Source organism: Ranitomeya variabilis, chromosome 5 (assembly GCF_051348905.1).
Source record: "Ranitomeya variabilis isolate aRanVar5 chromosome 5, aRanVar5.hap1, whole genome shotgun sequence".
In the NCBI taxonomy this organism is placed as follows: Eukaryota; Metazoa; Chordata; class Amphibia; order Anura; family Dendrobatidae; genus Ranitomeya; species Ranitomeya variabilis.
In genome coordinates, this window is record NC_135236.1 from 154,888,921 (window position 1) to 154,914,964 (window position 26,044).

General features: G+C 46.3%; 1 protein-coding gene across 7 annotated transcripts in view; it reads left to right on the forward strand.

Annotated features, from left to right (window-relative positions):
- LOC143775376 (A-kinase anchor protein 13-like) overlaps positions 1-26,044 on the forward strand; it is a 303,476-nt gene that overhangs the window by 241,763 nt on the left and 35,669 nt on the right. The window lies entirely within an intron of this gene.

Consider the following 26,044-nt stretch of genomic DNA (forward strand, 5'->3'; position numbering starts at 1 on the left):
CCTCGTCCATTGCTTATATCCTGCTATTACCAGAGTGGATTTCCACTGGTCTGATGGGGGGGATTAGACCCACCTATCTCATATTGATGACCTGTCTTACAGGTAGGTGATCAACTGTGACGTCTCAGGCAACGCCTTTAATTTCTGAGAAAGCCCTTTAAGGGTACATTCACTTGCCAACATTTTCTGTGGCAGATTTTGTGGTGGATCTGAGCAAAGAATTTGCATGTGGGGATATCGTTCGCTCATCACTAATAAACGTGCATACGGCACTGCGATGGTATATCTGTATTTCTGGATATTTCGTCATTGTGTTCATCATCGGTACATCATAGTCTCTGATCTTCAGATACAGTCTGTACAAATAGGTACATGGTGTAAGACAGGTTTGGTTACAATTATGTAACATCGATACATTGTGGACACAGCACCTCGTGTTTATTCTGTTATGATCTGATTTTAAATTACATTACCAGGCTCATAACCCATAATGCTATTTGAGGTACAGTACCAGTCACAAGTATGGACTCACCTGTTCATGCAATGGTTTTCCTTGTTCCTTTTAGAACGTGCACATTGTGGATTCATGCGGGAGGAAGCAAAGCCACAAAGACACATATGGAAACGATTAATGAAACCTTTGTGAAACAAACCAGAGTCCCTTAAAATGTAAGTCCGCAAGGACAGGGTCCTCTCCCCTCTGTACCAGTCTGTCATTGTAAACGATATCTATAACTCTGTACGTAACCCCTTTCTGATGTACAGCACCATGGAATTAATGGTGCTATATAAATAAATAATAAGAAGAAATATGTTAGTACTTAAATTGCTCAAAGTATCCCCCATTTTACTCTGACACCTTAAAGGGAACCTGTCACCACGTTTTTGGAAGATGGGATAAAAATAGCGTTAAATAGGGGCAGAGGTGGGCGTTACATTAGTGTGTTTGTTATGCGTTTATTACCCACCTAAGTTGCCGAAATACCTTTGCAAAGTCTCCGTTTTCGCCTGTCAATCAGGCTGGTCTGGTCAAAAGGGCGTTGTCTTCCCCCAGATTTTGCGTAGTTTTCCGTTGGTGGCGTAGTGGTGTGCGCATGCCCAAGGTCCCGAATCCTCTGCCAGGGGATTTAAAAGAGCGCGCTGTTCGTTTTCATTGGTGATCGGTGGGCGCGGCCATCTTCCTTTGGCCGCGCGTGCGCAGAAGCGGCGCTCTGCTGGCCGCGGCTTCAGGAAAATGGCCGCCGCGATATCCATCTGCGCACGCGCGGCATCCCGCGGCCATTTTCCTGAAGCCGCGGCCAGCAGAGCGCCGCTTCTGCGCACGCGCGGCCAAAGGAAGATGGCCGCGCCCACCGATCACCAATGAAAACGAACACCGCGCTCTTTTAAATCCCATGGCAGAGGATTCAGGACTTTGGGCATGCGCACACCACTACGCCACCAACGGAAAACTACGCAAAATCTGGGGGAAGACAAGACGCCCTTTTGACCAGACCAGCCTGATTGACAGGCGAAAACGGAGACTTTGCAAAGGTATTTCAGCAACTTAGGTGGGTAATAAACGCATAACAAACACACTAATGTAACGCCCACCTCTGCCCCTATTTAACGCTATTTTTATCCCATCTTCCAAAAACGTGGTGACAGGTTCCCTTTAACAAATCCATGGCATTCTCTTAAAGTGGTTTTCCTATGGAGAAAGTACATTTTATTCCGTAGATCTTGGAATAAATAGAAGTTCCACAATTAGATGCCTTAAAAAATGTTCATATAACACTCTATCATTATTCTGTGCTGAAAACTCTATTCCCCAAAACAGAGAAGAACAATGTCAGACTTGCGTTAAGTAGTCATACCCCCTCTCACAGACTGGAATCATTAGTGATCAAACGTTGAATGTTTCACAATATGGCATCTTAAATATTACAGCTTGTTATGGAGACTGATCTCTGCACTCAAAAAAAGGAAAAGTTGTGACTTCCACAATATGATACAATAAATAATTTTAGTTTAATAAGTGAACTTCTTGTGCGAAAGTAGTAAAATGTAAAAACCAAAAATTATGTATCACTGTAATTATATCGACCCATATTATAAAACTATGCCATTATTTATGCTGCATGATGAATATCGTGAGAAAGAAAATCCTCAAAACAGTGTTTGCCCACGCAGTTTCACAAAGCTCTTGAATAATAGTACGTAAAAATGGTACAATTTCAAACTACAGCTTCCCCCACAAAAAATAAGCCCTTACACAATGGTCTACAGAAAAATAAAAAAAGGCTTTGGTCTCCAAATATCGTAAATTCCTCAAAAATTGATTTTAAGAAATGGAATATTTTTTGACAGTTCTGACCAGTGGTTAGTGGTGCTGCAAGTCTGTACTGCGTGCTCTGATGCCGCTCGCAGAGACAGCTTTGCCTCTGCAACATGGAAGAAGCTCAGGGCCACAGAAGTGGCCGGATTCAGTAGTGCACGCTCCTTGCCTAGGGAACCGGACACTCTGAGACTGCAGGGTGGCCAGAAACAGAGACAATAAAGGGACCACAACAGAATAAAAAACTCCTCTTTCTCAGTCGCCCATGACAGCACTACCAGAGAGGGGGAATCCGCCCTTCAGGGACAGGAAACCTACAGGATAAAAAGGGCGGTACCTCTCTCCTGCGTCAGTTTGGTTTCCTGTCCCTGACAGGGAACCCTCAAGGATTCGGTACCTGAGATCCGGAGCTGACCAGTGGGGGTATGACGGCGGGGAGGCCCCTGTCACCGCTGGTACGGTGTCCGACGCCGCCGCTTCTGGGTCCGATGGGGCTGCAGAGCGCGCGGAGGGGAGCGCGGCTGCCTCCCCGGATTGGGGTAGGGGCTTCGGGGACCCGGTGTGCCCTTGCGCCATGCGGAGGCACTTCCTAGTCCGGAGCGGCGGCTCGGTGTGTGAGAGCACCAAGATGGCTGCCGCACCGGATATAGACGCCGACCACTTCCGGATCCCGGGCAGAGCGCGCATGCGCACTTGAGACGAGGGGACCAGCGCTTCCCTGGAACGCAGCCCTGGAGGAGGGGGTGAATCGGCGCGCTATTTAAAAAAGACCACTGTGGGAGTGCCCTTTGCTGCATGCAGTCCCAATATGGCGGACAGCGATCAGCAGCTCCAGCCGGCGCAGCCCTTACAACCGCCACAGCAGCAGCGTCACCACCAGCGCAAGTCAGATGAGTCAAAGAGAAGGACCTCTACAGGCACCCGAAGTACCCGCTCCAGGAGCCATTCCACGCCGCAGAGTAAAGCCTCCAATATGTCTAGCCAGCCGACACCATCTACTTCGGGTCTCATACAAGATCCCATACCTCCTCCAGAACCGGTACCTGTGGCTGCGCAAGATGGGTGAGTGATCTTCGTGAAAGTTCACCAAATAATTGGGGTCCCCTTTTCCGTTTATTTTTTAGGCAAGAAAAAAAACGGAGAAAACTAAGCATAGGAACTGCCCCTTATGTGGAGAACCCCTGTTACAGAACTGGGATAAGAAATTATGCGGTTCCTGTATAGGACAAGTCCTTTGTGAAGAAACTCCTAGTTTTGCCTCTGAATTACGATCAGTAATAAGATCAGAGGTAGAAACAGCGTTCAAATCCCTTAAAGGGGAGGGGTTAAGGAAAAAACACCTGTGCCCTATTCTCACTCCGATTCTTCTAGTTCTGATGAGGGTATGTCAGACAGAAGGGGTTCCTCTTCCTCCTCGGATTCTGAGAGTGGAGGCCGCCACTGCTTCCCCTTAGACGAAGTAGATGCCCTTGTGAAAGCCGTAAGATCTACAATGGGAGTCCTAGATCCACGTCCTGACAAAACAGTTCAGGACATTATGTTTGGAGGTCTGGGCCAGAAAAGACGTAGAGTCTTTCCACTTAACGAAAACGTGCAGGCCTTAATTAAAAAGGAGTGGGAGAAACCAGAAAGGAAAAATTCATCTGTGCCCTCCCTTAAAAGGAAATATCCTTTCGCGGAAGAGGCTTCTATGTCATGGGACAAAGCCCCTAAACTTGATGTTGCAGTAGCTAAAGCGTCAAGGAAGTTTGCATTGCCCTTTGAGGACATGGGAACGCTGAAAGATCCCCTCGATAAAAGAGCCGATACCTTCCTTAAAGGGGCCTGGGAGTCGGCAGGGGGATGTTTAAGACCCACAATAGCATCCGCATGTACTTCCAGATCTTTAATGATTTGGATAGACAATTTAGAGAAACAGTTAAGAGATGGGGTATCCAGACATAAAGTAATCGAATCAATTCCCATGATTAGGGGGGCGGCAGCTTTCTTGGCTGACTCGTCGGCCGATTCTATCAAACTCACTTCAAAATCGGCAGCCTTATCTAATGCAGCTCGTAGGACGCTATAGCTGAAAAACTGGCCAGGCGACCTACAGACAAAGCAAAAACTCTGTTCAATCCCGTGTGAGGGGAAATTTTTGTTTGGGGAAACCCTAGATGACATTCTACAAAAAGCTGGAGATAAGAAGAAGGGGTTCCCTAACCTGACCACACCATTTGTTAAGCGGCCCTTTCGGAACAGGAAGTTTTTCCGCAGGCGCCCCCCTAGAGAACAGAACAAATGGGATGATGGGAGAAATAGAGAGAGGGGCTTCCTCTTTGGCAATTCCCCGAGAAATAAAAAGACCCCTAAGTGACTCCTCCCCCAGGGTGGGAGGGAGACTGTCTCAATACCTTCCGGCCTGGGAAAAAATCTCATCCAGTACTTGGATTTTAAACTTAATAAAGATGGGACTTCAATTAAACTTTACCGCCCTTCCTCCCCAAAACTATGTGGTCACTCCATTAAAACCCTCACTTCGACAACAACAGGCCTTGGAACAAGAGATCTCAAAACTCATAATCAAAGATGTGATCCGAGAAGTTCCCCTACTGGAAAGGGGGAAAGGATTCTTTTCCCCACTATTTCTGATCCCAAAGCCGGATGGTTCCTTCCGCACAATAATAAATCTACGGAAATTAAACAGTTATGTAAAGAATCAAACCTTCAAAATGGAATCAATAAAATCAACAATAAAAAACCTGTTTCCAAATTGTTTCATGATAGTGTTGGATCTCAGCGACGCGTACTATCACGTCCCCATCCACAAAAACTCACAAAAATACCTCAGACTAGCAGAAGTCATGGAGGGAGAAGTAAGGGAATACCAGTACAAGGCCCTTCCATTTGGCATTTCAGTAGCGCCCCGTATATTTACCAAGTTGGTAGCGGAAATGATGGCCCACATAAGGGAAAAAGACATTCTTATAATGCCATATCTCGACGACTTCCTAATTGTCAGCAACTCAGCCCAACACTGTCGCCAACAATGCATCAGAGTAATAAAAACTGTAACGGAATTAGGTTGGCTCCTAAATCTCCAAAAGTCAAAATTGGAACCTACCAGGGTTCAAGAGTTTTTGGGCCCAACTTTGGACTCGGTTTTACGGGAATGTCGTCTTCCAGACCAGAAAAAACAAAAAATATCAAGTATTGTGTCCAGAGCTCGCTCAAACCCTCATGTGACCCTGAGAGAAGCGATGTCACTGCTGGGGTCCCTCTCTGCTAGTCTCCCAGCAATACAGTGAGCTCAAATCCACACGAGAGACCTCCAGTGGGATATTCTGAGGAATCAGGTTACACTGGGGGGACACCTAGAGGGTCGCATGACTCTAAGTTCAGACACTATTCGTTCCCTAGACTGGTGGTTAGATTCCAACAATCTATCAAAGGGGGTTCCGTGGGTGATAGATATACATCGAGTAGTTACCACGGATGCCAGTCCCACGGGGTGGGGAGCTCACCTGGACAACAGTGTTACTCAGGGGGTCTGGACAGATCAGGAATACGAGGTATCCTCAAATCAAAAAGAACTTTGCGCAGTGAGCCATGCTCTGTCATTTTTTCTTCCCAACCTGCGGGGGCATCATGTCCAGGTTTTTTCAGACAATCAGGTAGTGGTAGCCTACCTGAACCACCAGGGAGGGACCAGATCCCAAGCCCTAATGAAGACCACTTCCCAAATCTTCACCTTAGCCGAAGACCACTTCCTATCCCTCTCGGCGTTACATATAAAGGGCGTAGAGAACCAAAAAGCAGACTTCTTAAGCCGTACCCAGCTAAAACAGGGGGAATGGGCTCTGAACCAAAGCATCTTCGATCAGATTACCAAAATCTGGGGGGTCCCGGTAATAGACCTCTTTGACAGTATAGAAAACAGGAAAGTAAAGGAATTTTGCTCTCTGGACCCCAGAGGGAACCCCCGGGCACTGGATGCATTCTCGATTCCCTGGACTCAGGGTCTTGCATATGCCTTTCCCCCTCATATACTTATCCCGGTAGTTCTGCGGAAGATAAGACAGGACAGGGCGAGAATCATCCTAATAGCCCTCTTCTGGCCCAAAAGGGCCTGGTTTTCCTGGCTGAGAATCCTATCGGTCACCGATCCCTGGGTTCTCCCGGACCTCTTATCACAGGGACCGGTGCTCCACCCTCGGTCAGCAAATCTCCACTTGACAGCGTGGAACTTGAGAGGTCACTGCTAAGGGCAAAGGGCTTCTCAGATAATTTAGTGTCCACACTATTAAAAAGTAGAAAGACAGTAACAACTAAAATCTACGGTAAAACCTGGAATAAGTTTCTGTCCACCTCCGGGGTAAGACTTCAAGATGGGGTCCCAGTGGTCAAAATATTAGAGTTTCTACAGAAAGGCTTAGATATGGGCCTCTCGGTGAGCACCTTAAAAGTGCAGGTAGCGGCCTTAGGGGGCGTTATACAATGATAATATTGCCACTAACCCATGGGTAACAAGGTTCATTAAAGCCGCTATACGTTCTAGGACCATAAAAATCAAAAGTCCTCCATCCTGGGACTTAAATTTAGTATTATCAGCTCTGACAGAACCCCCGTTTGAGCCCATAGATTCGATACCACTTTAAATCTTATCTCTCAAAACGGCCCTTCTTACAGCCCTAACGTCTGCCCGTAGAATTAGGGACCTCCAGGCTCTATCTGCGAATACTCCCTTCACGCAAATCATGGAGGATAGGGTAATATTGTAAACAGACCCTGCTTATCTACCCAAAGTTGCTTCCAATTTCCATAGGTCCCAGGAAATAATCCTTCCTTCCTTCTGCCCAAACCCGAAAAATCAAAAAGAGGAAAAATTCCACACATTAGATGTGAGAAGGTGTTTAGTACATTACCTAGAATCCTCCCAACAGTGTAGGAAGGAAGGGTCTCTTTTTGTCTGTTTTCAGGGACCTAGAAAAGGACTCAAAGCCTCCAAAAGCACTATAGCTCGCTGGGTAACTGATGCGATAGCCCTGGCATACTCATCCACGGGAAACGCAGTGCCTGAAGGGCTCAAGGCACACTCTACAAGGGCTATGGCGACCTCCTGGGCCAAAAGGTCGGAGGTACCAATAGATAAAATCTGTAAAGGTGCCCACCTGGTCAACACCTTCAACCTTCTTTAGGCACTATCGCTTAGACCTGGCCTCTTCGTCTGACTTAACCTTCGGAAGAAGGGTCTTGCAGGCTGTGGTCCCTCCCTAAAGCAATAATCTCTGCAATTCTCTCTGGTAGTGCTGTCATGGGCGACTGAGAATAGTGTAGTTACTTACTGATAACGGTATTTCTCAGAGCCCATGACAGCACCTGCTTATTCCCCCCCTTATCACGTGTGCGGTGAGCACCTTATTATACGAAGTGTGTGTTTGATTTAGACACGGTGTAATCTTCATAAGTATTTTGCTAAAAATGTATATTTCCTGTTGTCACTAACCTGGAGGACCTCTGATGCTCTGTAAACCAAACTGACGCAGGAGAGAGGTACCGCCCTTTTTATCCTGTAGGTTTCCTGTCCCTGAAGGGCGGATTCCCTCTCTCTGGTAGTGCTGTCATGGGCTCTGAGAAATACCGTTATCGGTAAGTAACTACACTATTTCTTGAGGGTGTTTCACGTGACCAAAGTTGCTTGTTTTTTACAATCCATTTGCAATTTTGCCCATTAATGTTCCGACAACCCCTTTAATATGTTGCACCTTTTTGCAAGACGTGGCATTATAGTCTGGTGAACTACAGATTCCATGAAATAAGTTTTGGTTGCAAATGTGGCATTTTTTAACCTGGCGTATAAACCGACCGCACTGCAGTAAGGTATACTGATGCAGAAAAAGCCTAACTTGACATGGTCAAAGATTTCATTTCTTGTTACCTAGGAGATCAACTACTGCTGCTTTTAAGCTTGTAAGCAATGTATCGGCTAGGATTAGGAAGTAACAGTGCGCGGAAACTGTCCTGGCCAGCTGCAAACCAGTGCTTACAAGCTCGGTAGAAAAAAGCTTGTAAGCACTGCAGTGTACAATATTACTGTCTTAAGAACAGCAGAAAATATTGAGCGGTGCATTGAAAAATTCTTGTATTTACAAGCATTATCTAACAATACCCATTTATGAATATAGGGATAACCCTTTGTGGCCAGTTTTTCTGCGTCATTGTGTGGATTTAACTGGCCCACAATACCTTGTCAATATGTAAGTAAATAACAGCTTCTCTAATATATGTTTAATTTACTAATTTTTCTCTGCTTGCTGACAGTAATGAGGAAACATTTTCGTTTGTAGTAGAAATCTGAAAACCTAACCCAACCAGCGAAATATACATGTACGTGTAGTCCTGAGGCAGATGCTAATTGCCCCATATTAGGGGGCAAAATCCTTCCCAACTCAACATATGCTAATCAGACTAGCTCCCTGGTCCAGTGTCCGATCACAGAATCTGTTACCCATAACCTGTAATATTATATTTCTCAAGAAATTATCCAGGCTCTCCTTGAACTTTTTTTTTGTTAATCATCCATTACAATATGTTGTGACAGACAGCTCCATATTCTCACTGATCTTACAGTAAAGAATCTACTTCTGTGATGATTAAACCTTCTTTACTGTAGATGTAGGGGCTGCCCTCTTGTCATTTTTGCAAGTGTAGGTGTAAGGGGGACGACTACACCGCGAGTACCTGCTTGCTGGGGACGGAACTGTCAAGGCTGCATCCCCTGTTTCCGGGGGGAAGCAATAGCAAACCGGACCTTCCTACTGACCAAGGGGGCAGGGAGATAAAAGGAGAAAGTGTGTTAAGCACAGCAGTTTGGTGCCAACCCAGGGCAGCGCGCAGAGAGGTGAGTGGTGCGCTTTGCTCTCTGTTCCCCCACCGAGTACCGGCGCTGCAGCAGCCCCCATCGACTGCAAAGGGACCGCACCAGAGAAAGAGAGAAGCGGGGAGTGCTGCAGCAATCCAGAGAGAGAGGGACTTCTGCGCTCAGGAAAGCCGTGTGTTCAGCAGCAGCCAGGGAGAGAAGTGCTCCGTCCTGAGAGCACCAGCCATGCACAGGTCAGCGTCCGTCGTCTCCCGCCGCCAGCCGTGGGGACCAGAGAGAAGGAGACGTGTAGTGTGAAGCCCAGTGACTACCAGAGAACAAGGCGCCGTATGGCCAATGTCCGTGAGTACAGCGCACGTGCCACATAAGAGTGACCAAGAACGGGACAGACACTTGCGCCCTGACGTTGCCAGCGAATATTTGCCCAGACACTTGCACCCTTACTTTGCCAGTTTATATTTGCAGAGCCACTTTGGGCTCGTACAGGACTGTGGCCCGTACCCTTGTCAGCCACTGCAGTATATGGACTAGGGGCTCAGCGGAAGGTATGGATACCGACCGCTGCCGCCAGAAGACGGGGCATTGTTGCCCACAATACCCCATTGGAAAAGACACTGCGCCAGCTGTTGTCGGCGCTATTCACTTCATTGACTTAGGAACCACTGTCTTTCATCAGAACTGCCGTTATCTGAACCGTTGTTCTTCAGCTCACAATATCCTTTGTCATTTGAACTGTTTAATCCCCTGTTTAACCCTTTACCTCCCTGCGCGGAGTATTCCCATTATGCAACTTGTTAACCCTTGCTCTGCTTCCTGACAGTCACTGCATCCTGCAACCTGCTCACACTTGGCGTAGTCGGCAGGATGCATTCTACAAGCGCAGAGGTGGTAGACCAAGGGTTCGGGGGTGCCCCAAGGGCCAGTATACCGCTGGGGGGAAGTGTTGAGCAACCTAACAAAGTTTACGGGGAACACTCTGCTAAGGAACTGGACTGAGCGAGTCAGGGGTCTGTTGAGGATGCACCCCATGACCCCCTGTAATGGAGGCAGAGATTGCCCTGATGGCTCTGAACGGAGAGGCGAGGATCTCCATTATGTTACGGCCTCCCCATGAGCGCGATACCTTTAGCAAGGTGCTACAGATTCTAGAAGAGATGCACGGAGACCCCACAGATGTCGGAGAATTGTGCATGCATTTTTTCTGCCGTGTCCAAAGGAAGGGGGCATCTGTGACCCAATACATGAATGCACTGCAGGAGATCCACGCTGCGATTGTCAAGCGAGATAGCATAGGCGTAGGACCCCCTGATATAGTGCTACGAGACCAGCTAGTGACAGGCTGTAGAGATGCGCTGCTTAAGCAAGCCTGGCATGAGTGCCTGCGAGCTAACCCGCGCATGACTTTTCAGAGATGGGAGCAGAGGCACGCAAAAGAGAGCAGGAGCAGGGGACCTTAGCCTTGGCAGGGATGGTCCGGAGCTGCAAAGTACTTACCCCGAACGAGGAAGAGCTGGAGTGGTCCCGTGAATTACGGCAGGGAATGCAGAAAATCCGGGCAGAAATTGAGAACCTGAAGGAAGTCCTTGCTGCTGCCTTGGGGTCCACTCCCATACCCCGGAGTAACTTATGTCATGAGAATAAAGACGTTAGATTAGAGATGCGGAGCATAAGAAAAACTCCAACAGCAGCCCCAAAATTTACTTCCAGATCCTGGGGTGAAGAGCGACTATGGAGGGGATTTGCCTCTCGAGGAGGATGGCGATCCAGATCAAAGCGCCCACCTGACAGTCGTGGAAGTGAGTGTTGGACGTGTGGAAGAATGGGGCACCTGTCAAGACGTTAACCTACAAGAGAAAGCTGACAGCGAAGGTTTGCTCACCCCTCCGAAGGTCATGCTCACTGGAAAGAACGCCACACCCGGAAGGAATGGTATGGTGAGCGAAGGGGAACCCCACCCAGAGCAAGACAGAGCCACGACGTCGGATGCCGAGAAGAGGGAGAAGGTGTCGACTGTCTATGGTGAGATGTTTGCGCTGCTCAGGCATGTGGAGGCGAATCGGGTGGAACGCCAAATTGGATCCGATGGGCCCGTCTGTGAGGATCAAGCCGAATAGTCCACCGAAGTATATCATGTTCCTGCCTGTTACAAGATCCCGAAGGAGGGGAACAAGTGCCAGGTGTCCCTGAAAAGCCCACTCTCACGGTACCTGATTGTGAGGAGGAAGAACCACTTGCTCCGTTCTCTGATCTGATGTGAATGGTTTGCGGCCCGACAGTCCAGGGGAAGTACATAGGCCTGAAACTCCAGAGATGGATGCTCTGTTGAACCCGGGTGTACTCCCGTCCTCTATGACCCAATCTGACTCTACCACTCAACCTGAAGTTCTGAGGACTCCTGACGAGCAAATTCAAGAGGAACCTCAAGGTACTCAGTGTGACCACGCTGGAGTTATGCCCCTGCGGTAAGCACAGGACAATTTCTTTTGGCAAAATGTAGTGCAAGAGAGCCAGAAATGGATGCGAAAAACTGGGCATCTGTCCCACCTCCGGAGGACATAAAGGAACACAAAGCGTTCTCGCCCGTGGAATGGCGAGCTAAAGGAGAGGGGGAGTGTAAGGGGGATGACCGCACCAGGGGGGTACCTGCTTGCTGGAGCTGGAACTGTCGAGGCTGCATCCCCTGTTTCTGGGGGGGAAGCAATAGCAAGCCGGGCAGGCGAGTCCTGTGCACGTGTGGGCAGGCGAGTCCTGTGCACGTGTGGGCAGGCGAGTCCTGTGCACGTGTGGGCAGGCGAGTCCTGTGCACGTGTGGGCAGGCGAGTCCTGTGCACGTGTGGGCAGGCGAGTCCTGTGCACGTGTGGGCAGGCGAGTCCTGTGCACGTGTGGGCAGGCGAGTCCTGTGCACGTGTGGGCAGGCGAGTCCTGTGCACGTGTGGGCAGGCGAGTCCTGTGCACGTGTGGGCTGGCGAGTCCTGTGCACGTGTGGGCTGGCGAGTCCTGTGCACGTGTGGGCTGGCGAGTCCTGTGCACGTGTGGGCTGGCGAGTCCTGTGCACGTGTGGGCTGGCGAGTCCTGTGCACGTGTGGGCTGGCGAGTCCTGTGCACGTGTGGGCTGGCGAGTCCTGTGCACGTGTGGGCTGGCGAGTCCTGTGCACGTGTGGGCTGGCGAGTCCTGTGCACGTGTGGGCTGGCGAGTCCTGTGCACGTGTGGGCTGGCGAGTCCTGTGCACGTGTGTGCTGCCGAGTCCTGTGCACGTGTGTGCTGCCGAGTCCTGTGCACGTGTGTGCTGCCGAGTCCTGTGCACGTGTGTGCTGCCGAGTCCTGTGCACGTGTGTGCTGCCGAGTCCTGTGCACGTGTGTGCTCATAGGGCTGTCATCAGTGGTAACGTTAGGTGAGGTGGGTGGTAGCAGCGATCTCTCCGGATGGGGTACGCACCACATATCCTGTTGGCCATGTTAGACTCTCTCTTTAGAAACTGTTTACATATCACACATTAGATCTTAGTATCAGAGGCGGAAATAGACCATCAATTTCACCACGTTCTCTGACTGAGTAGGTGGCTTTGTTCATGACAAATCCTTATATTTTGGCGAGTGGAAATCCCTGTGTTTCATTGTGTGGAAGCGTGTGCATTCCACTGTGTGTACGTATGAAGTGTGCGCTCCACCTCCTGTGACTACGCTGTGAAGAATGTAAGTATGGACACACAGACGCTGATCAGCGAGCGCCAGTCACAGGTGCCGAGAGGCTGCAGAGAATGCGGCTGGATCGCCTCTATGGGGAGAGTAAGTGCCCACTTCTTCCAGTCCCTGCACGTTTCTTACATTGGGGTCTCTAGAACACACCGTTTCCCTTGTAGAGTGATTGTTTTACTTCTGAAGAAATTGCTGGTAACAAACGTCCTCGTGCTCCACAGACGCTTCTTATTCACTGATGTAGCCGGGGTGTCATTTGCCGTAACGCATCTTCATATCAAAATGTTATGTCATTCTCCTTATGGCTATATGTGAACAGTCAAGACAAGTTCAGCTCTGCTACATCGTTACAGGCTGCTGTTTGCGAGAGGAAGGTGGATTACTCTGTAACGACGTGACGCTGTATTTTTCTGAGGTTGTACTTTACAAGGATCCGCCAGAATGAGCAGGGCTCTCGAGAACTAGTGACTCCTCCGTGGGGTAGAGCACTGCTAGAGCGCCGGCTGTCTGTCCTATGTCCGTGGGTATGTCGTCTGGTTGGATTTGTGGCATTGTAGACAGAAAGGACTGAGTACAAGTTCTAGGAACTGTTTTCCGGCTGTGACTGCTGTTACTGTACATTGGGCACAGGGATTTTTATCACAGTACATTTTATTGGGATTCACTTGCACTTCTGATTCAGAGGCATTGTGCAGTATATATTACTATAATAGACGGTAAAGGGTTTTTCCCAAACTCCATCATGTGTCCCCCATTTATGTACATACAGAATTAATCATGTATGCCAACACAACCTATTACTAAATCTGCACTGATTTCCAGCTATCCCCATCAATGACCCCCACGGGATCCATCTTCCAGTAGTGCTAATGCTGTCAGTCTACCATCTCAAATGAATCCAATGACCCCCATCTAATAGAACATCTGACGCTCAGGTTGTAGAACTACTCGGCTATGCTATTCCAAAGATCCCACCAATACTATCTACATTGTACCGATTGACTGCTAGTTCATGAAAAGCACATGTACCTATGACCCTGTCTAATAAAACATAGACACTCCCAGGCATCCTTATTGCCCGAACAGTCATGCTGCATCACAGCTCGGCTATTCTGTGCTCAGCACTGCTATGCATGTGGAGCAGATCCCCATGAACCAACAATGAAATGTGGAGTTTGTAAATGGTAGTTAAAGAGATTGTCCAGGACTTAGTTTTTAGGCACATAGTAATAAAAGCAACATAACAAAAACAGTTACCTACCTGTCTGTTGTCTGTCGGAGCCGGCTCAGGGCGGTCACAGACTGCTCATGCTGGTGATTCAGCTGCTCCATGTCAACAGAGCAGCTCTTCTTCTACTGGTGTAACTGCCGACATCATACTGATGGACAGCCAGCTTCCCGCAGTTAGGCAGCAGGGAGCCAGCTGTCATGCCCTGTCAACCGAGCAGAAGAAAGGCTGCTGCTCTGTCGACGTAATGTCAGCAGAAGCTGCTGAATCCACAGCAGAAGTGGTCGGTGACGTTCTGAGCTGGCAAAATTGGCTACGGGCACAACAGGCACGTAGTTAGCAATTACCTGCCTGTTAGTTCTTAGGCACATTGTAAAGAAAAAATAGTCCACTGTAATCCCTTTATTATTGGTCAAATAGTAGGTTACAGTCTCTACATCTAATTCTATTATTATTGGTCTCTTCACTCATAAATAAAATTGTCCTGTTGAGCTCTATCTATATCTGTCAGGAAGCACACGAGAGCAGAAATAGGGACCTGGAGTACTAAGGAAAAGCAGGGTGCTGCTGGGAAATGTAGTTTTACCATCATTCAGCTCTGTGAAGCTGGTGGCACAAGGAGATGAAAATGTTTTTTGTTGGGCTTGTACTGTATGTTAACACTAGTCATGTAGATACTGTGATTTGTGAAAAGTATTGTCATTGTAGGAATAATCTTTAAGGGGAAGCGGTCACTCGATTTATGCTGCCCAAACCAGTGAAGGCTGGATATGTCTGTGTGAGCTGTTCCTCATGGTTAGTGAAGGCTGTATATCTCTGTGTGAGCTGTTCCTCATGGTCAGTGAAGGCTGTATATCTCTGTGTGAGCTGTTCCTAATGGTCAGTGGAGGCCGTATATCTCTGTGTGATCTGTTCCTCGTTGTCAGTGGAGGCTGTATATCTCTGTGAGCTGTTCCTCACGGTCAGTAGAGGCTGTATATCTGTGTGAGCTGTTCCTCATGGTCAGTGAAGGCTGTATATCTCTGTGTGAGCTGTTCCTAATGGTCAGTGGAGGCCGTATACCTCTGTGTGAGCTTTCCTCGTTTTCAGTGGAGGCTGTATATCTGTGTGTGGTGTATGTTGCACTTTATACATTTTACATATTGTATTGTAATCCAGGTTGTGTTACTGTGTGTGGGCTATTATACAATCATTCAGATGTAGGCAGTAGACCGGTGGTGTTACAGGATTTATCTGTGACTCCGTCTATTCTGTGTATAGTTATACTATGCGACTTCAACCCACTGCTCTTATTATATCAGAATTATTCTTTTAGATACTTTTCAATTCAAATCTAGAATTATTAACATGGTGCCGTGCATTTCCAGTGTGCATACGTTATGTCTTAGCAGAGTACCAATGCTGAAGTTGATATAAGATCCTCATTATATGGGATAGGCGACTTGTCTGTGTCATAGAGTAAAATGTGTTTATTTTTGTGGAGTTGTTTTTTCATAGTATGGAATGACGCTGAAATATTCTGTACAGACGTAGCATAATGGCTGTGCCCTTTGTTATGATTAGGCCCAGTTCACACAGCGGTATTAGTCTAGATCTCCTGATGTGGATGCTGACATGAAGCCCCCATCAGATACAATGGCAAGTTTCATAATTCCATTAAACAATGTGGGATATTTAGAAAAGGTAGTGTAACTAAATTACTTTATAGTAAAGAGTTCTTAAAGAGACTTTTTCTCTTGCCATAAATATGTACTGTATATACCGGAGTATAAGCCGACCCGCGTATAAGCAGAGACCCCTAATTTAATGACTCGAGTATAAGCCTAGGGTGGGAAATGCAGCAGCTACTGGTAAATTTCAAAAAGAAAAATAGATACCAATAAAAGTAAAATTAATTGAGACATCAGTAGATTAAGTGTTTTTGAATATCCATATTGAATCAAGAGCCCCATATAATGCTCCATACAGTACATGATGGGCCCCATAAGATGCTCCATACAAAAATATGCCCCATAGAATGCTGCACAAAGGTTAATGATGGCCCCATAAGATTCTCCATAGAATAATATGCTGCTCCATAAAGGTTGATGACCCATAAGATGATCCATAGAATAGTATGCCCCATAAAGGTTGATGGGCCCTATAAGATGCTCCATAAAATAATATGCCCCATATGCTGCTGCTGCGATAAAAAAAAAAAAAAAATGACATGCTCTCCTCTCGTCGCTGGGCACCAGGTGCAGGAGTCGCCGCTGGCTCAAGCCCCCGGCACTTGCGATATTCACCTCTCCTCGTTCCACCGCTGCGCACCGCTGTGTCTTCCGGGTCTCTGCAGTGTCTTTTCAGGCAGAAGGCGCGCACTAACCACGTCATCGCACCCTCTGACATGAACGTCACCGCCAGAGACACAGCGCGGCGGGGGAACGGGGACAGGTGAATATCGCATGGCTCACCCTCCCCCGTCATACTCACCTCCTCCCGGTGCGGTCTGCACATCCCTGCTTCACTGATGGTCTCTGGCGTGCTGGCAGCTTGTTCCTGTGTTCAGCGGTCACGTGGTACCGCTCATTAAAGTAATGAATATGCGCTCCACGCCTATGGGAGTGGAGTTGCGTCCATACTCATCACTTTAATAAGCGGTACCACTGAACACAGGAAGAGGTGCCGGAGACGATCTGAAAAGCAGGGACCGTGCCGGGAACAGGTGAGTATGATGTGACAGCCGCCTCTCCCCTTCCCCCCCGGCGACCCATTGGGACAATGACTTGAGTATAAGCCGAGAGGGGCACTTTCAGCCTAAAAAATGGACTGAAAGTATCAGCTTATACTTGAGTATATACGGTAATTTGTCCTGAATTTGTCCTTTGCTCTTGCACTTCTCCGTTCCTGAGATGGGTCACCTCCCTCCTGTATGTAAATCTAGTCTTGTTAGCCAAATAGGAGAGGACCTCAAGAAGATTCCCCTAGAGAAGAAATGATAACCATGCCCATTTGGCTAAACCACTATTTACATGCAGGGAAGAGGTGGTCATATCTCAAGAATGGAGAGACGCCAAAACAAAAACCAATACCAGATTCAGAACAGTGGCATGTATACCATGAAAAAAGATTACACACTCATGGAAAGTGGCCGTTTCTCTTTATACACTTTGTCACATACATACGTTTAGTATATTAGATGATTGCGTTTTGGAATTATTTCAGTAGGACTTTTTATTCCAGGACATGTTGATTCTTGGTAACATGTCTACTATCTGCCCTCATGTTGACTGTTCTTCGCTCTTCCTTATTGTTGTACATATAAATTTCTCAGTTACGTAGGAAATGTGTCTAACAGGGCACTTTTATTGTCAGGAATGTGACTCTTGGTCACGGAACTTGTGTAATTCTCTAGGTAACCGGAGTTGATTTTGACTTTTATTGCGATTGCATGCAAAAAAGTCAGTTTAGGCTTGGTTGTCATGGTGACACTCCACTGTCCTTACATTTCATCTACTTGTTTTCTTTGTTATGTCTGTTTTGTGTCCAAGGTCACTTTGATTCTAGGTGAGTTGATTGTTGTAAAATATATTTACTGTAGACCGAAAGTTACAGTGGATATACACCCCCCTATTAAAACTCCATGTTTTTGTCATGTTAAGAAATCAAGAAGACTAATTTCAGAACTTATTCCATCTTTTTGCATTCAAATTTTAATGTCACCCATAATCTGTACAAATCCATTGAGAAACAATATGAGATCATTTTGAGGAGGAAAATAAAAAATAACAAAACTAAAATAATGTGGTTTTGTGAACACACTCTTATAATTGGGGATGTTTTGTGTTCAGAATCAGCCAATCACATACTCGTGCTAATTAGTAGTCCACATCTGCCATCATTTACAGTGATTCTGATTAAATCCATATAAAGTGCCGCTGTTCTAGAAGGATTTTCCTGATGTTTGGTTAGTTGCACTTTACAGTGAAAGCCATGATCTGTAAACCGTACAACACAGTAAAGTGATCTCGTTGAAAGTTGTCAGTCAGAAGGTTTCTAAGTCATTAGATATACCATGGACCACTGTGAAGATAGTCATGATCAGGTGGCTTAAATTCCGCATAACTGTGACATTATCTAGGACTGGACATCCCCTCCAAAAATGAATGAAAAGACACCAGAAAAGTTGGTACAGGAGGTTGCCAAGAGGCCTGCAGCAACATTAAAGAAGCTGCAGGAATTTCTGGCAAGTACTGGTTGTATATTGCATGTGACAAGATGTCTGTGGGGTACGGTGACAAGACGGAGGCCTTTTCTTTAAAAATAAAAAAACAAAAAACAAAACAAGCCCCACTATGTTCTGCCAAAAGCTACATCAACTATGCCAAAAGCATGTGGGGAAATGTGTTATGGTTTGTTGAAACCAAAGTTGAACTTTTTGGCCATAATCCCAAAAGGCGCGAAGCCAACACTGCACATCGCCAAATGATACCCAGGGTGAAGCAGGTTGGAGGCAGCATTTTGCTTTGAGGCAGTTTTTTGACTGGTTGACCTGGCACTATAGTGAAGGTGGAGAGAATTGTGTACAGTTCTAAATATCAGTCAATCTTGCACCAAATTGACAGAATGTCTTGGGTCATAGCCATCTGTACTGTGAAGTGCCGTCCAATCAACCTTGCTGCATTTGGTTTAATATGAGCAGAAAGTATAACCCTGTACACTTCAGAAATCATCCGGCTGCTTCTGTTTTCAGACACATCAATAAACACTAGTGATCAGTGCCATTAGAAACCATGCATGGCCCATGCCATCACACTGCCTCTTCCATGTTTTACAGATGATGTGGTGTGATTTGGAGTATGAGCCATTCCAGGCCTTCCCCATACCCTTTTCTTCCCATCATTCTTATACAGGTTGATCTTGGTTTGTAAATTGTAATTGTAAAGTGCTGCGGAATATGTTGGCGCTATATAAATAAAAAATATTATCGGTTTCATCTGTCCAAAAAATGCTTTTCCAGAACTGGGCTGGCCTCTTTACATGTTTTTGGCAAAGTATAATCTGGCCTTTTTCTATTTTTAAGGCTGATTAATGGTTTGCTTCATGTGGTGAACCCCTCTGTATTTGATCTCATGATGTCTTCTCTTTATGGTAGACTTAGATATTAAAACACCTGGAGCGTGTCCACTTGGGTGGATATTGTTATGGGCTTTTTTTCACCAAGGAAAGGATTCTGCGATCATCCACCACTGTTGTTGTCTTCCATGGACATTCAGGACATTTTTTGTGTTCCCAAGCTCACCAAGGCGTTGCAGAATATAGCAAACTGTTGATTTGGCCACTCATAAAATTTCTGCTATCTGTTGGATTGATGGTCTGTTTCTCTGACTTTTACCACATGTTGTGGGTTCACAGTAACAGCTTCCAAATGCAGATGCCACACCTGGAATTGGATGCAGACCTTTTACCTGTTTATTTGATGATGGATTAACAAGGGTAAAGCCCATGCAGTCCATTAAACAGCTTTTAAGATAATTGTGCAGTTAGGTTTGGTTCCTTTAAGAGGCAGCTACTGATAAAAGCTACTATTAAAGAGTTTTATTCTTAAACCTTTACTCCAATTAGTATGTGAATACCCTAAAATTAAAGCGTAGAGTCTGCACTGTAAGCCCATACTGATTATATAACTGGGTCTTGAATTTGTTTTGGTATACTGCTAAAATGCCAAAACTTATCACTGTCCAGATGGACCTAACTGTACATTTTTGTATAACCTGTCATGTAATTTTTAGCATCTAAACTGTCCCCATTATGATGCTAGTGATGTAATGTGCATTATATAGTTAGATCGTACCAGCTCATGTAGTCATAGGGGTGTGCTTCATTTTCATTCAGTCACGGTCATCACTGCCCACATAATTTGATTGATCTGAGCCGATGTCACTCGAATCAGCTGTAAAATCCCGCGCTCGTGCACTGTATTGAAGGGGCAGCCGCGCTTGCACAGTATGTAGCATGGGTCCGCTCTTGTGCAGTGTGTAGTGTGGATTCGTGCTTGCGCGTTGTGTGGCGTGGGTCCGTGCTTGAGCGGTGTGTGGCGTGGGTCCGTGCTTGAGCAGTGTGTGGCGTGGGTCAATGCTTGAGTGGTTTGTGGCGTGGGTCCGCACTTGTGCAGTGTGTAGCTTGGGTCCGCGCTTGCGCGGTGTGTGGCGTGGGTCCGCGCTTGCGTGGTGTGTGGCTTGAGTCCGCGCTTGCACTGTGTGTAGTGCACCTGAAATATCAATCAAACTGCATTGACGCCGATTCTCGTGACTGAACGAAAATGAAGCACACCCCTATGACTAAATGAGCAGGTACGATCTAACTCTATAAAATATCCGTCAGGAAATCCGCTCCCAGACACCAAGTGCAGTGACTCCCATCCCTCCCTGCATCTCCCCTGGCTCACTCTCCACATTCTATCCCATCACCGTAGAAGTCGTCTCCAAGCTCCTCTCTTCTTCTCGTCCGACTACATGCACCACCGACCCCATTCCCTCACATCTCCTCCAGTCTCTCTCTCCAGTCGTCACAACTCACCTTACAATCTTTAATCTCTCACTCTCCTCTGGCATTTTCCCCTCCTCCTTCAAACAATCTATCATTACTCCATTACTAAAGAAACCCACCCTCGACTCATCCTGCACAAATAACTACAGACCGGTCTCCAATCTCCCCTTCATCTCTAAACTCTTGGAGCGTCTGGTCTACTCCCGCCTTACCCGTTATCTCTCCACGAATCCCCTCCTAGACCTTTCACAGTCCGGTTTCCGCCCCTACATTCGACAGAAGCTGCACTCATCAAGGTGACCAATGACCTTCTGACAGCAAAATGTAACGGTGACCACTCTCTGCTCATTCTTCTCGACCTTTCTGCAGCTTTCAACACTGTTGACCACCCTCTCCTACACTCTAGGCTCCAGTCACTAGGCATTAAGGACACTGGTCTCTTCTGGTTCTCTTCCCATCTTTCTGACCGCTCCTTCAGTGTTCTGTACTTTGGCTCCACTTCATCTCCTCTTCCTCTCGCTGTCGGGGTACCTCAGGGCTCAGTCCTTGGCTCCCTTCTCTTCTCCCTCTACACGGCCCCAATTGGACAGAGCATCAGCAGTTTTGGCTTTCAGTACCATCTTTATGCTGATGACACACAACTATACACGTCATCCCCTGACCTTACCCCCACTGTACTACAGAACGCCACTGACTGTCTGCAGTCTCCAACATCATGTCCGCTCTCTATCTGAAACTCAACCTCTCCAAAACTGAACTTCTTCTGCTCCCTCCATCTACTAACCTCCCTAAATCTGACATTTCCCTCTCCGTGGGTGGCACCATAATAACACCCCGGCAGCAGGAGCGCTTTCTGGGTGTTATGTTTGACGCCGATCTCTCCTTCACATCCCATATACAATCTCTTGCCCTCTCTTGCTGCTTACACCTAAAGAACATCTTTAGAATCTGCCCTTTTCTCACCAAGGAAACAACAAAAACCCTCACTGTCGCCCTGATCCACTCCCGCCTGGATTACTGCAATGCTCTATTAATTGGCCTCCCCCTTAAGGTACCTTCACACTAAACGATTTACCAACGATCACGACCAGCGATACGACCTGGCCGTGATCGTTGGTAAGTCGTTGTGTGGTCGCTGGGGAGCTGTCACACAGACAGCTCTCCCAGCGACCAACGATGCCGAAGTCCCCGGGTAACCAGGGTAAACATCGGGTTACTAAGCGCAGGGCCGCGCTTAGTAACCCGATGTTTACCCTGGTTACCATTGTAAAAGTAAAAAAAACAAACAGTACATACTCACCCTCTGCTGTCTGTCACACGTCCCTCGCCGTCTGCTTCCCGCACTGACTGTGATTGCCGGCCGTAAAGTACAGCACAGCGGTGACGTCACCGCTGTGCTCTGCTTTTACTTTCCGGCCGTCGCTCACAGTCAGTGCGGGAAGAGGACGCCGGGGGACGTGTGACAGACAGCAGAGGGTGAGTATGTACTGTTTGTTTTTTTTACTTTTACAATGGTAACAGGGGAAAACATTGGGTTACTAAGCGCGGCCCTGCGCTTAGTAACCCGATATTTACCCTGGTTACCATTGTATAACATCGCTGGCATCGTTGCTTTTGGTGTCAAACACGACGATACACGCCGATCTGACGACCAAATAAAGTTCTGAACTTTCAGCAACGACCAGCGATATCACAGCAGGATCCTGATCGCTGCTGTGTGTCAAACACAACGATATCGCTATCCAGGACGCTGCAACGTCACGGATCGCTATCGTTATCGTTGCAAAGTCGGTTAGTGTGAAGGTACCCTTACTCGACTTTCCCCTCTCCAGTCTATCCTTAATGCAGCAGCCAGGGTTGTCCATCTAGCTAGATATTAGGACCATCCACAATTTGCATAGTTTTAGGTGCTCCCTCAAAACACATTTGTTCAGAGCGGCCTATCACGTTCACTAATCAGTCATTTTATGTTTGTGTGTGTGTAGCCCATTCACTATCTCAATCTATCCCCCACCCCCTAAAGATGGCTGGGCCATCATTGTATATACATCATTGTAAGTACACACCTGTACTTTGTATCTCCCCCACCTCATTGTAGATTGTAAGCTCTCATGAGCAGGGTTGTCTTATTTTGCTCTAATTATTGTATTGTTAACGTTGTTACTTATGACTGTTATGTTTGAAACTGTTAAACTGTAAAGCGCTGCAGAATATGTTGGCGCTATATGCATAAAGATTATTATTATTGTTAAATGCTTTTTGAACATGATTATAGCGCCGTTTTTAATGAAAAAAAGTTTTAGGCTGTGTGCACACGTAGCAGATTTTTTGCGGTTTTTTTCGCGTTTGTTTTGCTATAAAAACGCTATAAAACCACGAAAAAAAACGCTAACATTAAGCATCCTATGTAACAGAATGCAATCCGCATTTTTTGTGCACATGCTGCATTTTTTTCCTGAGCGGACTCGCAATCCAGAAAAAAACGCAGCATGTTCATTAAAATTGCGGAATCGCGGCGATTCTGCACACATAGGAGTGCATTGATCTGCTTACTTCCCGCACGGGGCTGTGCACACCATGCGGGAAGTAAGCAGATCAAGTGCGGTTGGTACCCAGGGTGGAGGAGAGGAGACTCTCCTCCACGGACTGGGCACCATGTATTTGGTAAAAAAAAAAAAAGAATTAAAATAAAAAATAGCGATATACTCACCTTCTGGCGGCCCGACCTTCTCAGAGGCTTCCGTGGTGTGTGTGAAGGACCTGTGATGACGTCGCGGTCACTTGACCGCTACGTCACGTGACCGCTACGTCATTGGAAGGTCCTGAACACACAGCATTAGGAACGGAAGCCGCTGAGGTGAGTATAACCTTTTTATTTTATTTTTTTTAAATTATTTTTAACATTCTATCTTTTACTATAGATGCTGCATAGGCTGCATCTATAGTAAAAAGTTGGTCACACTTGTCAAACACTATGTTTGACAAGTGTGACCAACCTGTCAAACAGTTTTCCAAGCGATGCTACAGATCGCTTGGAAAAATCTAGCATTCTGCAAGCTAATTTCGCTTGCAAATGCTAGTTTTCTGCGGGTATATGCATGCAAATTCTGCATGCGATATACCCGCGGCAGGAGGCGCAGAATTGCCGCGGAAATTTCCGCGGCAATTCTGCTACGTGTGCACTTAGCCTTAGTGATGCACATTTCATCACGAACAACGTATTGGGGACTGTTTAGATGCTAAAAATGACATGACAGGTTCCCTTTAAGTGCTGGCTGTGAATAAATCTACATCTTTAGTTTTGCCCACAAATACTTACTGAACGATTTCCATTACTTAATGATATATTTAGATGATAATGCAGGATGCGGGGTCCCGGGAGCTCAGTGAATATAAAAAAAACTTACCGTTTGTTTTTATAGCGATTTCCTACCCGTTCCTATCTTACATGAGACATGCTTTACACAAACATTTCCTTCCTGCATCACTGCTTTATATTATTAGTACAAGTTTCCACGTTGTTCTAGAAATTGTCAGTTTACATTTATTGTGGTAATGGAGGCTAATAACATCCTAAAATGTGATCATATAAATGAGGCTACATGTTTGCCCCAGCAGGCTAGACATGTTTATTGGCCATTTGTACAAAAAAGAAAAAATCCCACTCATCGGTATATAAAGTGCAGAATCCTTATTTTGCTTATTCCCATCATTAAATATTATGGTATATCACCGAGATCTGGCTGGCGGATCAGACTTCTATCCATGTAGAGAACAAAAGTGACAAGAACCCTTTGTCTTTTCTCCTGCCTAGCCTGCTCCACTTTGCTCACCGGGAATGTGATGGTCTTAGTTTCCTATCAAATTTTTGCCTACAGCTATTCTTCCTGGTCGCCTTATACAGGTGCATCTCACAAAATTAGAATATCATCAAAAAGTTAATTTATTTCAGTTCCTCAATGCAAAAAGTTAAACTCATATATTATAGTCATTAAAGAGTGATCTATTTCAAGTGTTTATTTCTGTTAATGTTGATGATTATGGCTTACAGCCAATGAAAACTCAAGTCATTATCTCAGTAAATTAGAATACTTTATAACAGCAGCTTGAAAAAATGATTTTTAAAATCCGAAATGTTGGACTACTGAAATGTATGTTCAGTAAATGCACTCAGTACTTGGTCGGGGCTCCTTTTTCATCAATTACTTCATCAATGCGGTGTAGCATGGAGGCGATCAGCCTTTGGCACTGCTGAGGTGTTATGGAAGCCCAGGTTGCTTTGATAGCAGCCGTTAGCTCATCTACTTTGTTGGATCTGGTGTGTCTCATCTTCCTCTTGACAATACTCCATAGATTCTCTATGGGATTAAGGGCAGGCGAGTTTGCTGGCCAATCAAGCACAGTGATACTGTTGTTTGTAAACCAGGAGTTGGTACTTTTGGCCATGTGGACAGATGCCAAGTCATGCTGGAGAATGAAATTTCCAACTCCAAAAAGCTTGTCGGCAGAGCGAAGCTGCTCTAAAGTTTCCTGGTAGATGGCTGCGCTGACTTTGGTCTTGATAAAAACACATTGGACCTACACCAGCAGTTGACAAAGCTCCCCAAACCGTCACTGATTGTGGAAACTTCACACTAGACCTTAAGCAGCTTGGTTTGTGTGCGTCTCCACTCTACCTCCAGACTCTGGGACATTGATTTCCAAGGTCTAGTGTGAAGTATCCACAATCAGTGATGGTTTCAGGAGCCATGTCATCTGCTGGTGTAGGTCCACTGTCTTTTATCAAGACCAAAGTCAGCGCAGCCGTCTACCTGGAAATTTTAGAGCACTTCATGCTTCCCTCTGCCAACAAGCTTATTGGAGATGGAAATTTCATTCTCCAGCAGGACTTGGTACCTGTCCACACTGCCAAAAGTACCATTACCTGGTTTACAAACAACAGTATCACTGTGGTGGATTGGCCAGCAAACTCGCCTGACCTTAACCCCATAGACAATCTATGGTGTATTGTCAAGAGGAAGATGAGACACACCAAACCCAACAATGTAGACAAGCTGAAGGCTGCTATCAAAGCAACCTGGACTTCCATAACACCTCAGCAGTGCCACAGAATGATCGCCTCCATGCCACGCCGCATTGATGCAGTAATTGATGCAAAAGGAGCCCCGACCAAGTATTGAGTGCATTTACTGAACATACATTTCAGTAGGCCAACATTTCGGATTTTAAAATAATTTTTCAAGGTGGTGTTATAAAGTATTCTAATTTACTGAGATAATGACTATTGGGTTTTCATTGGCTGTAAGCCATAATCATCAACATTAACAGAAATAAACACTTGAAATAGATCGCTCTGTTCGTAATGACTCTATATAATATGAGTTTCACTTTTCGAATTGAAGAACTGAAATTAA